We start from the raw sequence: 15,878 nt of genomic DNA on the forward strand, positions 1-15,878 counted from the left end.
GATACTGATGCTTCTGGTCTGGGGATCAGAGTTTGAGAACCACTGATGCTGGAGGTTTGAAACTTAGCCCGGTGGGTCTCACTTCCAAGCCCACTTGAGCTACCAGATCCATTGGGCATTCAAGCCTTCCTCCCATTGGGTGGGGGCGGCTGGGCTACGAGCGCCTCTGAGGCGGAGCTGCTCCCAATGGCGGGCCCTATCAGAGCGCCGTGCACCTGAGACAAATGTTGGGGTGACCCATGAACAGAAGACCCTGAGACCCTGGGTGGAAACCATCCATAAGGGTAATCCCTCCCTCCTTGCCTGCCTCCCCCGCCTCCCTCATCCACCTCACAAACACAGACTCACTTGTGCCCAGGAGTTAAATTACTGCCTGATCTTATCCTTGACTTGTGCTAAACTATGTCCAATAAAATTCTTTTAAATCCTTTTAAGGAATTCCCTCTTTTCAGTCCTCCCTCCCTGTAGAGCCTTCCAGATTTTCAGCTCTTCCTATCTTCGTTTTCCGCCCGAGAAGCATTCCTCTCCAAGCTGTTGTGTGTGGCGATGCTGCCTGGGAAAGGTTTCAGGAAAGATGGGATGGTCGTTGCTTGCTGAGCACCTACAAGGTGTCAGGGGGGTTGCTGCAAGTCAGGGGTACACACTGGGCCCATAGGTGGGCTCTGGCTCACACACCTGTTATATTTGGCCCTGCTGAGTTAAATTAAAAAAAAAATTTTTTGATCTAGTTGCCAACTTTTAAAAATTGGAAGATTTCACAAAAGGTTTTTTTTCTTTTTTTCTTAGGGGATGGTGTGCTGGTGCTGGCTCAAGGCCTCCCCCCTCTTGCCTATGGGTTGCCCCTCAGCCCACATTTTGTCCTTTAGGTTAGCATGGGCCCAGGGAACTGTGAATTGCTGGTCTCGGGTTGGCAAGTAGTCTAGGGTCAGACGGTAAATGCAAAGCTGCATCTGAATCCAGGTCTGTCTGACCCTGGAGCCCAAGCGTGTCACTGGAAAACACGCCGCTATCAGAACGGGTGGCAGGAGGCGCAGGGCGTCTCTGGCCCCGAGGAAATACCTTAAAAGGGAGTTGCTGTCAGCGGTTTAAGAATACGCTTCCCTTCCCATTCATAACCAAGCTGTCAGTTAGTCAGAAAGTTCTGGGTTGTTTTTCTATGGCATGAAGGGTTATGCAGAGCTCTCCGACTTCTCTATCCATCTCCTCCCTCCAGACGAAAGGCTTAGATTTGCAAGATAACTGGTTATTAGGAGGTGAGTGTGGGGAGGGGTGGGGTGGTGTTTTTCTCCCTCAGCTCTCTGGGGTGGGGGAACCTAACTGGGTATTTGTGTGTGAGTTTATATGTATATTGGGGGGGGGGGGCGGTTTGCAGCTTGCTGAGTTGGGGGTGGGATGGGGTGGGGATGGGTCTCAGCCCCCTCGCTGTGCCTTGGACACCCCACACAGGCTTCGTCCTTCTGTCTGGAGTGGCCTTCGCACATAGCGAGTTCCGGCAGGTCTCAGGCAGTGTCACCGGGGGTCTGACAGACCAGTCCTGGCCGGGATCAGGGTGCAGGGGGTGAGGCTGGGGGCCATGCAAGGGCACAACTTGACTTAAAGCTTTCTTTGAAAAGTTGATATTTTACTCATCCTAGATGTGTTTTGTACTAATTTTGATTAAAAATATTCTATCAAAATGTTATTCATTTATTTAAATTTTTTTTTTTTTTTGGTAAGAGGTTATTTGAGCCAGACTGATGACCTATGTCAGGGAGCAAGATCTCCAATGTTATTTACTGTCATCACTGAGCTTTCTGGTCCTCCTTACATTTTGCATCCCTGTGGAGTGCCCACCTGCCTCACTCCAGTCCAGCTTTGCTCCTAGCCCCCAGGCGGTTCTGGATGGGGAGTCAGGAGACCTGGGTTCTGGTCCAGTCTGTGCCCCTAGACTGGCTGTGACTGGACACAGGCCCCCTTGGTGCCTTGAGCCTCTCAGCTGTACCGTTGGCCAGGGGAGGGGTTATACTTTAGTTCTAGAATAGGGATGTCGAACTCAATCAGAGAAGGGGCCAAAATCTAAAATCCAGCCTAAATCGTGGGCCGAATGGTTTACTGAACAGTCATAAACTGTCATTGTGATGGAAACGCAGCGGAGTGCAGTGATGACAGCGCGGTGCGGGCCACATTGCAAGGCCTGGCGGGACGGATTTGGCCCGCGGGCCTTGTGTTTGACACATGTGTTCTAGAATGATCCAAGATGTCTGCTGAAGCTCTGATAGGTTGTGCATTGCCTCCTGGACACGTTGGGGCTGTTGTAGACCTCGCTGACCCTGGTAATGATAGCTTGTCCCTGTCCTTTTCCCAGCACCCTACGCGAGGGGCTCCTCTGTGCAAACCCCGGATCTTCAGGGCTGCAGCATGCCCTGGGCATTGGAGCCCTTGTGCGTGTTCCCCTGTTTTGGGGGAAATTCTCAGATTTGGAAGTGTGGTCATGCACTTTGTCCTTCGATGTCTTGCTTTTTGCTCTTTGGTTTCATTCATTGGATCATGGCACACATGTCCGTTAAGGACTGCGAAGGCACTCAGGACACAAAAGACACATTTCAGCCCACAGATCCACCTGCTTCCAGAATTCTGCCCAGGGTGAGGACTTCCGGCCAAGCGAGGGCCACGTGGAGGCGATGGTGCACGGCCCTTTGCCCCGGGAGGTCTGCAAGTGCCATCAGCCCAGGGCACCTTCGTGACAAGCGAGGGCCGCAGCTCTGGGCTACGGTTCTCCTGGTCCTGACACGTCCCAGCCCACCTCCTCCGTTCAGCTTCCCTCCACGGCTCCAGCCCTCAGGGGACTCTCGCCCTCACTTTCTCTCTAAGCCTTTACCAATTAATAGGCGTTCCGTCTAGAGCTTAATTAAGCTCTGTCTAGTGTTCCTTGTTGCTACAGCCCGGCCAGAATGTCCTGGTTCTTGCAGGGAAAGGACACTTGCCTGGCAGTGGGTAACAGCAGGGGAGGCTCTGCCCCCCAGCTTAGAGGGCACAAACAGGTACATCTTGCTCCATCTGCCATGCTTTAAAAATAATGAATTATGTGCCAATATTTTAAAATTAGGAGACCTCATTAAAAAATCTTCATCTCTGGCTTCCCTTGAAAACTTAGAAGATGTGCTGACCTTGAATATATACTGGTAAAATTGGCTGAAGCTGGTAACAACTTTTTCCATGAGATGGGGTATGGGTTCTCCAGTTTGCCACAGTCTCCACTGCTCCTTAATGCCTAACAGTGGGCTTCCTGTACTCATCTACTTTACCTGCCTGGCTCCTATAAGCACTGGGGATTTGTTGTTGTTGTTAATTCTCACCTGAGGAATGTCTTTTCCATTGATTTCCAGAGACAGTAGAAGCGGGGGGTGGGGTGGGAGAGAGAGAGAGAGAGAGAGAGAGAGAGAGAGAGAGAGAGATCAATTGGTTGCTTCTTACAATTGGAGCTCGAGTTGCAGCTGAGGTATGTGCCCTGGACCAGAATGAAACCTGCTATCCTCTAGTGCACATGTGTTAAACACAAGGCCCTCGGGCCAAATCCGTCCCGCCAGGCCTTGCAATGTGGCCCGCACCACGCTGTCATCACTGCACTCCGCTGCGTTTCCATCACAATGACAGTTTATGACTGTTCAGTAAACCATTCGGCCCACGATTTAGGCTGGATTTTAGATTTTGGCCCCTTCTCTGATTGAGTTCGACACCCCTACTGAGTTTAGTCCTAGGAATGCTCTATCCACTGAGCCAAATCAACTAGGGCAGCATTTGATATTTTCACCCTGGCTTTCAAGGAAAAACTTTAGGAGGGAAGACAGCTCCTCAGAGATGCTATGCACTAGCAGGGCTCAGAGGAAGGCTGGGCATTATTGCTGACGATGGTTGGGTAGATGTGGGAGGGGAAAGTCAGGAGGGTGCTTGCTAACAATCTATTTTGTGACTTCTTGGTATCAGTGAACTCAGATGGGTGTTTGAACTTGGTCAGTACTGGTTGCTTTACTTGTATACACAGAGATATATTTAATGTGAATATAAAAGAATGCATTTATGAAAATTAAAAGAAGCTAACTCTTGAGAGCACTTACTATGTGCCAGATCTGTTCTCAGAGTTTTACATTTCATTCATAACAACCTGATGCGGTCAGTGCTATTATTTCCCCTATTTTTAGAGCCGAGACACAGGTAAGTAATTTGCTCAGGATTTCAAGAAGCTGTGATTGCAACACAGACCGAATGGCCCCGAACCTCAATTTTAGCAGGATTGCAGCTGCCGGGAGATGATGGCTTTTTAAATGGTTGTCTTCTCTGCATCGTCTCATTTCCTGGGATTGTAACCTGTCTCCCTCCTGCTGGGAGTGCTAGGTTGGAGTCTCCCTGCCTTTGGCATGAGGTGGAAGGCAGGTCTGTTCCTGCAGGCTGTTTGGTCTGGGGCAAGATGGGAGTGGGCAAGAAACCACTGGGTCCTCTCAGACGGCCCACGGACCCCAGCCGCACAGGGCCCACCAGCCAGCCCTGGGGATGAGCTCATCCCCGTGTCCCCGAGTCTGAGGTCAGCACCCCGTGCAGCACTCCGGCTGCAGTGGAAGATTTTAGTATCCTGTTGTTACTTTGCATTGCTTCTGGGCTGCGTTCCCTCTTATTTCATTTTCATCTGAAATCCTGAGCTCACCCCCCTCAGCCGCTGACGGGACCATTTATTTCCAAGGCTGCAGCCAGTCGGAGGGCTGCCGACAGCTAAGCGGAGCATTCTGGGCTTTTGCCACCTGGTTTTATTCCTGCAGACAGGCCTGGGAGAAACAACGTCTTCATTTTGCAGCGATGAAGCTGTCAGAGCCTCAGAGCCTCGGCTCTCATCCTCTTTGCCCAGAGGGCATGCTGGGCGGACTGCCTGTTGGTCTTCAGCACTTTTGGACGCAAGACCTTGAGAGGGCACAGCCTGAGCTTTGCAAGTGTCCTGTCAAATGCCCCCCCTCCCACCCTGTCCCCCTCCCCCCAACCTCCCCAGGGTGGTCACAGTTGGACCAGCTTAGAAAGATTGTACTGTTGCTGAAACCGCTTTGGCTCAGTGGCTAGAGCGTCTGCCTGCAGACAGGAGGGTCCCAGGTTTGATTCCCATCAAGGGCATGTGCCTTGATTGCTGGGGCATTCCAAGTAAGGGGTGTGCAGGAGGCAGCTGATCGATGTTTCTCTCTTATCGATATTTCTGATTCTCTATCCCTCTCTCTTTCTCTCTGTAGAAAATCAATAAAATATTAAAAAGAAAAGAAAAGAAAGAAAGATTGTGCTGTTAAACCTTCTCTCTGATAATGAACAAAAGCCCAAAGAGGGTAAGAGACTTGTGGGGATTGCACAGCAAGTGAAGACTGGCAGGGGAAGACTGGCAGGCCGGGCCCCAGCCGTACTGCACTACACCAGCCTGCCTCTTGGTCTCAGAGTCCCTCTTGAGCACATGTGTCAAACACAAGGCCCGAGGGCCAAATCCGTCCCGCCAGGCCTTGCAATGTGGCCCGCACGGCACTGTCATCACTGCACTCCGCTGCGTTTCCATCACAATGACAGTTTATGATTGTTCAGTAAACCATTCGGCCCGCGATTTAGGCTGGATTTTAGATTTTGGCCCCTTCTCTGATTGAGTTGGACACCCCTACTCTTGAGGGACTCTGCCCTGCGCACCAGTGCTCTTCAGCCAGCTCTTCCTGGGGCCCCTCCTCCCTCCATCCTGGCTCAGACATTCTCTCCTCAGAGAGGTCCCTCACACCTCTGTCTAAAGCATCGCCCCTCCCCACCACATTCTCTCACATCCTCCAGCTGCTCGTTCTCTGAGCTCTGGTCAGTATCTGAAATGATTTACAGCGAGTTAACGTGCGTTTTTATTGTCTCTCCCTCCAGAATGCAAGCTCCCCAGGGGCAGGGACGCCCGGGGTCCGCTCCCTGCTCTCCTTCAAGCACCCGGCACAGAGGGCCGTCTTCGGGGCTCTCTGTGGAATGAAGGCATGAACCTCGCCAGGTGGGCTTGGAGGACTTCAAATGATCCTTAAACTAGGGAACAGTTTTCAGTGAGCAACGGGAACGGGAATTTAAATGTCTGCAGATCACCTTTGTTTGCTTTAGAGAAGGGTCTTATTTGTGAAAACAAAGTCCACTCCTCAAAATGCTCCAAGGACCATGCATCTAGCCCCACTTCCTAGGGTTTGTTTGGCACTGTTCGCTGAGCGGCGGGCCTGTGCCTCGCCCGTGCGAGGTGCTGGGCGCATGGAGATGAGGAGACGCGGGAGCAGTCAGGAATCGTCTCCGACCCGCCTGGACTCAAGGAGAGGCCACTCGGTTCACGGGATTGAAAAGTCAAGGGGTTGGTCTGTCTGACCCCAAAGCCCATGTTCTTTAAGAAAGACTTTTTTTTTTTTTTTTTTGCCATCATTTGACAGGTGGTATGTTTTGATTAGTTGTTAATAGTCTTAGAGCCACAGGTTTGGAACCCAGGGGAAGAGACTGGAGATGGAGAGCTGTCCTGAGAGGACCAATGACCTTCCGTGGAGAGAACCAAGGAGCCTGATGCAACCCCAGGCTTCTCCCTCCTTCTGAGCTTGCTGAGGCTCCCCATGGGCCGGCCCCAATTAGAAGCGGACAGGCCCATGCCAGCCTCCCTGCCACAGAGAAGGGGGGAGGCCTGATGTGGAGGCCGCCTTCAAACTCTTGTTTGGAGCCCTGGGCTTTTACCAAAGCGTTTTAGGGCCATCTCAGTGGGCAAGGGGTGAGCCAGGAGACTGGACTCTGATCAGGCCAATACGATTCCACGAGTATGTACTAGTATCAATTGTGGTGGAGAGAAGGCGGAGGGAGAATTCAGGCCTGAATTTGAACTTCAGCTCTCCCACCTTCTGGGTGCGAGACTTCGGACAAATCCCCGTGCCCCGGGAGCCCAGGTACTTCCTGACGCTGCTCTGCAGCCCTCTCAGAGGATGTGTGAAAGTGCTTTGCAAACAGACCAGGCTTGGACACATTGGCTGCTTTACTCTCAGCTGCCAGTGCGTTTCCATGGTTGAGCCAGAAATTCCAAGTCTAGTTGCAAAATGGCTGAGTGGTCACTCTGAGGACCTGGGGATGGCCACTGTTTTGGGCCCGACCAACCTACTTACATTGGTTTCTGATGGAAAAGCCCACAGAATGCTGAGGAGCCCAGGTGTGGGCCATGGTTCTGTTACTCATCGGTTCGTGCTGGGGGCCTGGAGATAAAAATCTTGATTTCAGCCCAATAAATGCTGCAGGCAGGGATCTGTTCTCCGCTCTCCTCCTTCCCTTACTCCAGCCCGAGCAAGCACCTCTGGGCTGAGGGAGGAGGCAGGGGGGTGGGCAGAGGGAAGCGTGGGGGAAGCGATAGCCTCTCTTTTATTTGGGGGGTTACCTCCCACTCTGTGATGGGTAGGAGACACCCCACGGCTGGAGCACCCTGGTCCCTGCACCGGGAGCAGAGAACAGAGCCTGTGGTTGCCAAGGCGCTGCGCTGCAGAGGGGCGCCTCTTTAGCAATCTGGGCACTAGCCCAGCGCGAAGCCGGCTGGTGGGCACCACACGGTTAATTGCTGTGATTGGGCCTTGGGCGCAGGGTTAGAGGCGTTCCCAGCCAGCCCTGCTGCCTCTGCCAGTCGCCAGCTCTGATAATGAGTCAAGACTCCTGTTTGTTACTGGGAGGGTGGGAAAGAGGCCCCTTTTCCTGTTCGGCAGCTCTACATTCATTCTCACTCCCAGCCATTGGGTCCTGTGGGCAGCGGCCCGAGCCAAGAGACGGGGGTCAAGAGACGGGGCATCCGCCTCGGCCCTGCCGCTCCCTGATTGCACGTCTTTGGACAAGCGGCCTCTTTTCCCGGCCCCAGTTTGCCCGTTAGGAAAACGAGGTGCTTGTGCTGCAATCTGACTGCTCCTTCCAGTGTGTTTATAGGCAGGGCCCCTGGCCACACTGACATTGGGTCAGAGGAGTCGTTATTATGGGGTCGTCCTGTGCATTGTGGGATGTTTAGCAACAGCCCCGGGATGGCCGGTCGCACTTCCCCCGCAAGTTGTCATAAACAAAAATGACTCCACTAAAAAAACGATGATGAAAATCCCCTGGGTAGCAAAATTGTGCCTGGTTGAGAACTACTGTTTTAGGGTACAGGTTGAAAACTTGCAGGTTATGGAAAATCTTTCCCCTGGCATTACTCTGGAGGGTAAATTATTGTCATTATTTTTGTTGCTATTAGCCAATCACAGACATATATGAGTATGTGTATGTATATGTATATTTGTGTATGTATATGTATGCATGTGCACATGTAAATGTATGTGTATGTGCATGCATATGTGTATGTGCATATGTATGTTTTTGTGTATATGTATTTATATATTTGTGTGCATGCATATGTATGTGTATCTGCACATGTATGTATATATATGTGTGTGTATATATATATATCTGTGCTTCCATTTTCATATGGCTTTCTGCCCTCTTGTGTCCTCCCACGTCTCTGTCCAAACCCTTCTTCCTTCCTCTAACAAAGACACGAGGTTTAGAGCCCATTCTCATCTCGCAGGACCCTTTCTAACGTGCTTACTTCTGCCAAGACTCTGTTACCCAACGAAGTCATATACCCCATGGACTCTGAGGACACGGGAGAATGACATTGAACAAGACGAACCTGATTGTGCCCGGTGAGGGGCTCCGAGAGGGAATCAGGGGAGAGCAGGAAACCCCATGGCAGCATCCTCATGGTTCTTCCTCCAACATTACAACATGAGAATTTATAATAATAATTACGTTAATTATTACATGATAATTTATAATAATTATTATATTAATTATTATTGTTTTTAAAAAAATATTTTATTGATTTTTTTACAGAGAGGAAGGGAGAGGGATAAAGAGTTAGAGACATCCATGAGAGGGAAATATCCATCAGCTGCCTCCTGCACACCTCCTACTGGGGATGTGCCCACAACCAAGGTACATGCCCTTGACGGGAATCAAACCTGGGACCCTTCAGTCTGCAGACCAACGCTTTATCCACTGAGCCAAACCAGTTAAGACTGAATTAATTATTAATTACAGTAAGACTAAGGCCTTTCAATAGTAATGTACTCGGCACTCAGCATCTACATTTACTTAACTTTTGTGGGTATGGACCTTCTGAAAAGTCAATGTTACCGAACCAGCCTCTTTAGAGTCAAAGTTATAAACTGTTTTTCTTGTTCTGGAAAACTCTCCATGCTGCAGATTCTTGCAAAATTCAGTGCAAGATTCCAACACTTTCAAATTGTGACAAAAAGGAAGAACACCCTCCTTATCCTCCACCCAACGCACACATGCAGCACTGATTAATGGCATTGCTATGAACATAGTACAGCATGCAATGTTCCCAGCCCGGCCTGTCCTCACACAGGCCTGTGTCCAGCCATGCTGCTCGCGCCGGCTTCATAATTTGTATCCCAGCCGTGGCTCCATGTCATCTGAGCGAGCAGAGCTGCATCGGCCAAGCTCACAGGCAGACCGAGCAGCCCCGCATGATGTGACTGGCCTTACAAACCGGAGACCTGTGATGGGAGGGCAGAAAGGTGAACACAGCCTGGCTGGGAACGGTGAGTCATTAGAGTAGGATATTGTGGTGCCTTTGACTGGCCCAGTGAATTCAGCATTCTTCTCACATCATAGAAAGTGTTAATCTTAGCTCATAAAATTTGGGCATGCCAGAAAAGAGAAGTAACACATTTCTTTACTTTCTATCACTTTAGGCTGATGGTAAATTCAATCTCAGTCCTTAATGAGGCTTTCTATCTCCCCCCCTCCCCAACAGCTAGGAGTGTGCCAACGTCCTGGCAGTGCCAAAGCAGCAGGAATGCCCTTGATTCTGTTTCACGTTTGGGGCACAGGTGTCATCATTGAGGGGGGGTGTCCTCCATTGGAGTCAGTGCCATGCATGCTGTAAAAACATTCTACAATGCCCAGGACAACCCCACAAACCACAGAATTCTCCTGCCCCTGATGTCAATAGTGCTGAAACTGAGACACCCTGCCGTTAGAGATTCAAGCCTCTATTTTCCCAGCCATCTGGCCCCTGACTGCTTTACAGTCTGGGGACCTCTTCCCCTTTCTCTTCATGCGTCTGATTTTAACTTCCCTCTCCATTCTTGTTATCTTCTAAGGTATCTCAACCTTGGAAGAGCTTAGTCTTTCACCAGCCACAGAGATGAACTGGGACTGGCCTAAGCCAACCATGTCCACACCACAGTGCTAGACACTGACTTTCCCAGCTTCTCTTGCAGCTAGGGGTTGCCATGTGATACAGTTCTGCCAATTAGATGTAAGGGGTAATGTGTTGGGGACTTCTGGGAAAGAGATTATCCAGAAATGAGGTGTTTTGGAGAGGAGAGCTGGCTGGTGTCAGCCCCCATAGTCTCCCTCCCTGCCTGGAGCATCCATATGAGGATATGGCCTCGTCGGTGTAGGCTCAGTGGCTAGAGCGTTGGCCTACAGACCAAAGAGTCCTGAGTTCAATTCTAGTCAAGGGCATGTACCTTGGTGGTAGGCTACTCCCTGGCCTAGGCTTGGTCAGGGCTCGTGCAGGAGGCAACCAATTGATGTGTTTCTCTCACATCGATGTTTCTCGATTTCTTTCTCTCTTCCACTCTCCATAAAAAAAAATCAATGGAAAAATACCCCCAGGCAAGGATTAAAAACGACAAAAAAGAAAGAAAAAAAAGGAAACAAAAAAAAAAAAGAAAAAAAAGAAGAAGACGTTGTGGCAGCTAGGAGGTAAGTTAGGAGATTTTTCAGAGCTGCTTGACCTTTTTGAACCATTGAATGAACTCTGAAACCATCCACTTCAGGCCTCTTGTTAAGTAATCCACAAAGGCCCTTAGAGATTAGACCATACTTGATACATGTGAGCAAGCAACTTAACCTCTGTCTTACTTTTGTGTAAGAAGGGGGAGGGGGCGTGCGATAAATTCCACATAAAGTTGTTGTGGAGATTTAATGAGATGATAGATGAAAAACATTTGATTCAGTTCCTGGCATATACTAAATAGTCAATGTATTGGAGATGTTTTTGTTACTGTCCCTATAAACTAAATTAATGAGCGATGATATTGTGGCTGAATGGTTAAGTTTCTTCTATTGATTGATTGTTCACTCAATTACCCAACAAATATGTTTTAGAGCCTGCCATGCTAAGATACTGGGAATGATAGCAAATTATTTTAAAATAATATAATGTCGTTAACCAATGTTACCACAATAAATTTAATTAAAAAAAATAAAGAACACAATTAGAGGGAAACAGTAGCCAAGACGTTGTCTGTTAGATCTCATCAAAATTCCCTGTTATTTAAGGGTAGTATTTTACAAACTAGTTTCCTGCCTTCTGTCCTTATATTTGCCATATCCATTTACCATATCATTGTACTATGACATAGTACTCTTTTTTATTAAGTAGATTTTCAGTAAAATGACCCTTTGTATCACTATGGTAAATGGAAAAGCAATGTCCCTTGATATAAACAAAAAATAGCCAAAACATAAATGCAATTATGAACTCCCTAATGTTTTTAAAGCAAAATATTTATTTGTGTGCTACCGAAGGTCATCTTACCCAACAAGTTGTACCTATACTATACTTAACAAATAATTACATCCAGTGAAACATTTTTAAAAGTTTAAAAAGTGCCTGAGCTTCATAAATGCTGCAGTGGGTCATGACACAGAAATAAGACATAAATAATAAGATTATTACACCTAATTATTCCTCAGCAGTTCATCTTACTTAGAGGAAAATCACTATGAAATACAGCGTGGCTTTCTGGTTAACAATATTCCCCCCCTCCTTATTAAGTTTATGAAACATTTCTCCTTCATAATCCCTGAGTTATTTTACCGTGAATGTAAGAATCCAATAATACCTCTCAACAATGATTTACTCTTCATTCATCATCCAGATTGACTTAACTTTTGCAGGTCATGGACCTTCTGAAAAATCAATGTTGCCAAACCAGTTTGTTTATGTCAAAGTTATACACTGTTTTCTCCAACTTAGCACAAGATCCCAACATTTTTCAAATGGTTGACAAAAAGGTCACCTCCCCCCACCCCTTCCCCAATGTATAATAACATTTCAAGAGTATATTATAATAAATTTCCTTTGAATAAACCTGAGCCTAAATTGCTCAACCTTTGGAAAGTGTCTTGACTTCAGGTTATTTCCTGATCGTAAGTCCCAGCCATGATGGGCTGTTGTCAGTTGTCCTGGGAGGAGAGGGGAGGGGTGATAGGAGCTGAACCTAGGATGGTAGTTCAGAAGAGAACAGCTTTGGAGATCGGTACGATTTAAGAGTCGATATTTAAGGGTGGGGTTGTTAAGAATGCAGTGGGGTCAGGAATGGAAGAAATTACTTGCAAATTATATACCTGATAAGGAGTTAGTAGCTAGAATATATAAAGAACTCCTATGACTAAACAACAAAACCCAAATAACCTAATTTTAAAATGGGAAAAGTACTGTCTCCAAAGAAGATATACAAATGGCCAACAAGTACATGCTCATATAGATAGTCATTAAGGAAATGAAAATTAAAATCACAATGAAATACTACCTCAAAACTAGTAGGATGCTACTATAAAAAAACAGAAATATCAATTGTGGTTGAGGACGTGGAGAAACTGGAACCCTGTGCACTGTTGGTGGGGATGTAGACTGGTACAGCTGCTGTGGAAATCAGAATGATGAATCCTCAAAGAAATTAAACATAAAAATTATCATGTGATCCAGCAATTGCATATCTGAATCTATACCCCAAAGAATTGAAAGCAAGATCTTGAACAAATATTCATACTTGTATGTTCATAGCAATGTAATTCACAATAGCCAAAAGGTTGAAGCAACCCAAGTGTCCATCAATTATGTGCAATGGAATGTATATGCAATGGAACATTATTCAGCCTTAAAAAAAGAAGGAAATTCTGACACATGCTACAATGTGGATGAGCCTTGAAGACATTATGCCAGCCCTAGCCAGTTTGGCTCAGTGGATAGAGCGTCGGCCTGTGTATTGAAGGGTCCCATGTTCAATTCTAGTCAAGGGCATGTGACCAGTTGCGGGCTTGATTCCTAATAGGGCTTGTGAAGGAAGCAGCTGATCAATGGTTTGCTCTCATCATTGATTATTCTATATCTTTCTTTCCCTCCCTGAAATCAATAAAAAAATAAAAAAGACATTATGCTAAGTGAAATAATTCAGTCACAAAAAGATGAATAGTGTGCAATTCCATTTATATGAGGGACCTAGAGTGGTCCTATCCGTTCATACATAGAGACAGGATGTAGAAAGGTGGTTGCCAGGGGCTCAGAGGTGTGGGGAGTGCGGAGTCGTTGTTTAGTGGGTATGGAGTTTTAGATTTGCAAGGTGAAAAGAATTTTGGAGATTCGTTGCATGAAAATGTGAATGTGCTTAACACTACTGAACTGCACACTGAAAATAGTTGATGTAAATTTTATATGTTATAAAAAGGATGTAGAGGGATCCCTTGGGAAATTACTGAACTCTGCCAAACGGGCAGGTAGTGGCATAGGGCCAGGGCACTTAAACTATTGGAGAAAATATGGCTTAGCTTTACGGTCACAGGCAGAAACGTTTTGGTTACTATATGGGGCAGAGTCTTCCCTTTGCCCAAGTGATTCCTGGGAAAGGTTTGCTGGAGGAGTTCACATCTGAACTGCGTAGGCCAGAGCTGTCTTTTGCACACTTGTGTAGGTGTGATCATCCAGCTGTGAGCTAGCTGTTTCTTCAATGTACGAGGCAGCTGGAAAATTGGATTTCAGAACATGTTAATGTTAGAAAGCTTATTCCCCTCAGAGTCAAGGCTGGGAGGCAACGTATCCTCCAGAAAAAGAGGAAGTCCTCCCCATGCATCGATGGCTGACTTTTGGCACACTGCATGGGTTTAAAAGATTTCCCTGGGACTTGGGTGTTCACCTCTCTGTTACGGTAGCTCCCTAAATGTTCAGGTCCCCCCTTGAACTGGTTGCTAGATTATTGCAATTGCTTCCTTGACCCTGCCTCTCACCCCAAACCAAATGCATTCCTCACGATGCAGTCAGATCCTTCTCCCCAAATTGCAACTCAGATTCTGTCACTCTGTATTACCCTTTGAAAAAAGCCTAAACTCAGTTTAGCATGTGAGGTTCTCCACCATTGGATTCTAACCTACCTCCCTACCTCGAACCCCCTCTTACCTTTTGCACCTGGATGCCGGTGGAACATGCACACAGCCCCGTTTGCTTGTGTTTGGCCTTTGTCATTCCTTCCTTCTGGACACTCCTCTCTCAATTTCATTCATCCTTCCAGGTTGAGCTTAACGGTCACCTCCTGCAAGAAGACAGCCCCCACGGGAATGAATGCTGCCAACACCACAGGAATGAGCTCCGCATGGCTCCTTCCCCAGGTGAACCTTCAGATAAGACTGCAGCCCACACTGACACCTTGACTGCAACCTGTGACAGAGCCCAAGCAAAGGACCCAGTGAAGCCCTGCCTGGATTCCTTATTCACAGAAAAGGTGAGGATTAAATACGTATTGCTTTGAGCCTCTAACTTTGGGGGTGAGATTTAAATGCAGCACAGCGAGGCCTATGAAGAGACATGTTCAAGGTCACAGAGCTCAGATCACAATGCTGATATAGTAACCCTCAGCTCACTTCCTGATCACCACCTCTGTGGCTCTGGAGTCTAGATCACAGTGGCTTTGCATGCCTGGCTGTGGGCATGCGGCCCCTTTCAAGAAGGCAGTGGGAAGCCACAAGAGGTTTTGGGGTGATGTGGGGTAAGAGGAAAACCTATGTCTTTCTGAGTCAAATGTCTTGATTCCAGCCAGAGGCGGTGATGCTAGCCTGGGGCAGAGATGTCAGGGTCATGCTGGCTGGACTTCAGAATGTCCTCAGGAGCCGAACTGAGGGTCAGAGGCAAACAAACACACACTGCCTCGGCGTCCTTCCAGCCAGGGTCTTCTGAGGAGGCACGCGTGTTCAGAGGGAAGGCGGGGAGCGGTGCAGCTGGCTCCGGCGCTGGTCCTGCTTTCTGGGATAGTGACAGACACGAGCTGCTGTCTGAGCTGGGACAGCCTCCGCAGCAGGCTCCGTCCGGACACAGCCCCCTCTCCCGCAAGGCAGCATGTCTGTGGCCACCCGCGGCCCCAAATGACAGCCGCTCAGGAGGCTGATGTCTTTCATCTCCCTGTGACAATAGTGGAGGAAAATAGCTCTCTGGACTCAGCCCCAAACTGATAATTAAATGAGCACTTTATCACTGGCAAGGGCAAAGCCTCCACCGATGGCCTTCCAGAAAGGGAAAAAAATAGTACAAATCGCCTTGCTCCCTTCACCCTCGTTCTCTCCACATGGAAATAGCGGACGGGCCTGCGGACAGCCTGGCCTCTGCTGATTTCCCTGCTCTGTGTCTGCCACGGGGACACTTCACAGGCCGAGAGGTCTAGTTCACGTTCAAGATTCTGCAGGGACCAGGGGTCCCACCCCTTCTCTGCATCTCCTTGGCTTCCAGGGGCCGTTTCCTTAGGAAATGCCTCCAGGTTACCTGCAGAGGGTTACGCAGACCTGGGCAAGGCCCGGGCAACAGAATTAGGCTGTGAGACATGGGGGCTTGGGACTCGGCCCGCCCGAGTGCCAGCACGGGTCCTGGCGTTTTCTAGCTCTGTGACCCTGGGCAAGTTACGTGACTTCTCTCAGCATCAGTTTCCTGACCTGTCAAATGGTACTACCCACCATGCAGGAGGTTGTAAGGGTTCCAAGGGATGATGCATGTATGGCACTTGACATGGTGCCTGGCATACAGT

General features: G+C 48.3%; 1 long non-coding RNA gene across 1 annotated transcript; it reads left to right on the forward strand.

Moving 5' to 3' along the window:
• The first annotated feature begins 1,148 nt into the window (after positions 1-1,148).
• On the forward strand, positions 1,149-14,595 carry LOC118708285. Its single transcript, XR_004984521.2, has 3 exons — positions 1,149-1,253; positions 5,899-6,016; positions 14,379-14,595. It is a non-coding gene; the product is annotated as an uncharacterized LOC118708285 (long non-coding RNA).
• Positions 14,596-15,878: the final 1,283 nt, after the last annotated feature.

This window comes from Pipistrellus kuhlii, unplaced genomic scaffold, assembly GCF_014108245.1.
Source record: "Pipistrellus kuhlii isolate mPipKuh1 unplaced genomic scaffold, mPipKuh1.p scaffold_m20_p_6, whole genome shotgun sequence".
NCBI lineage: Eukaryota > Metazoa > Chordata > Mammalia > Chiroptera > Vespertilionidae > Pipistrellus > Pipistrellus kuhlii.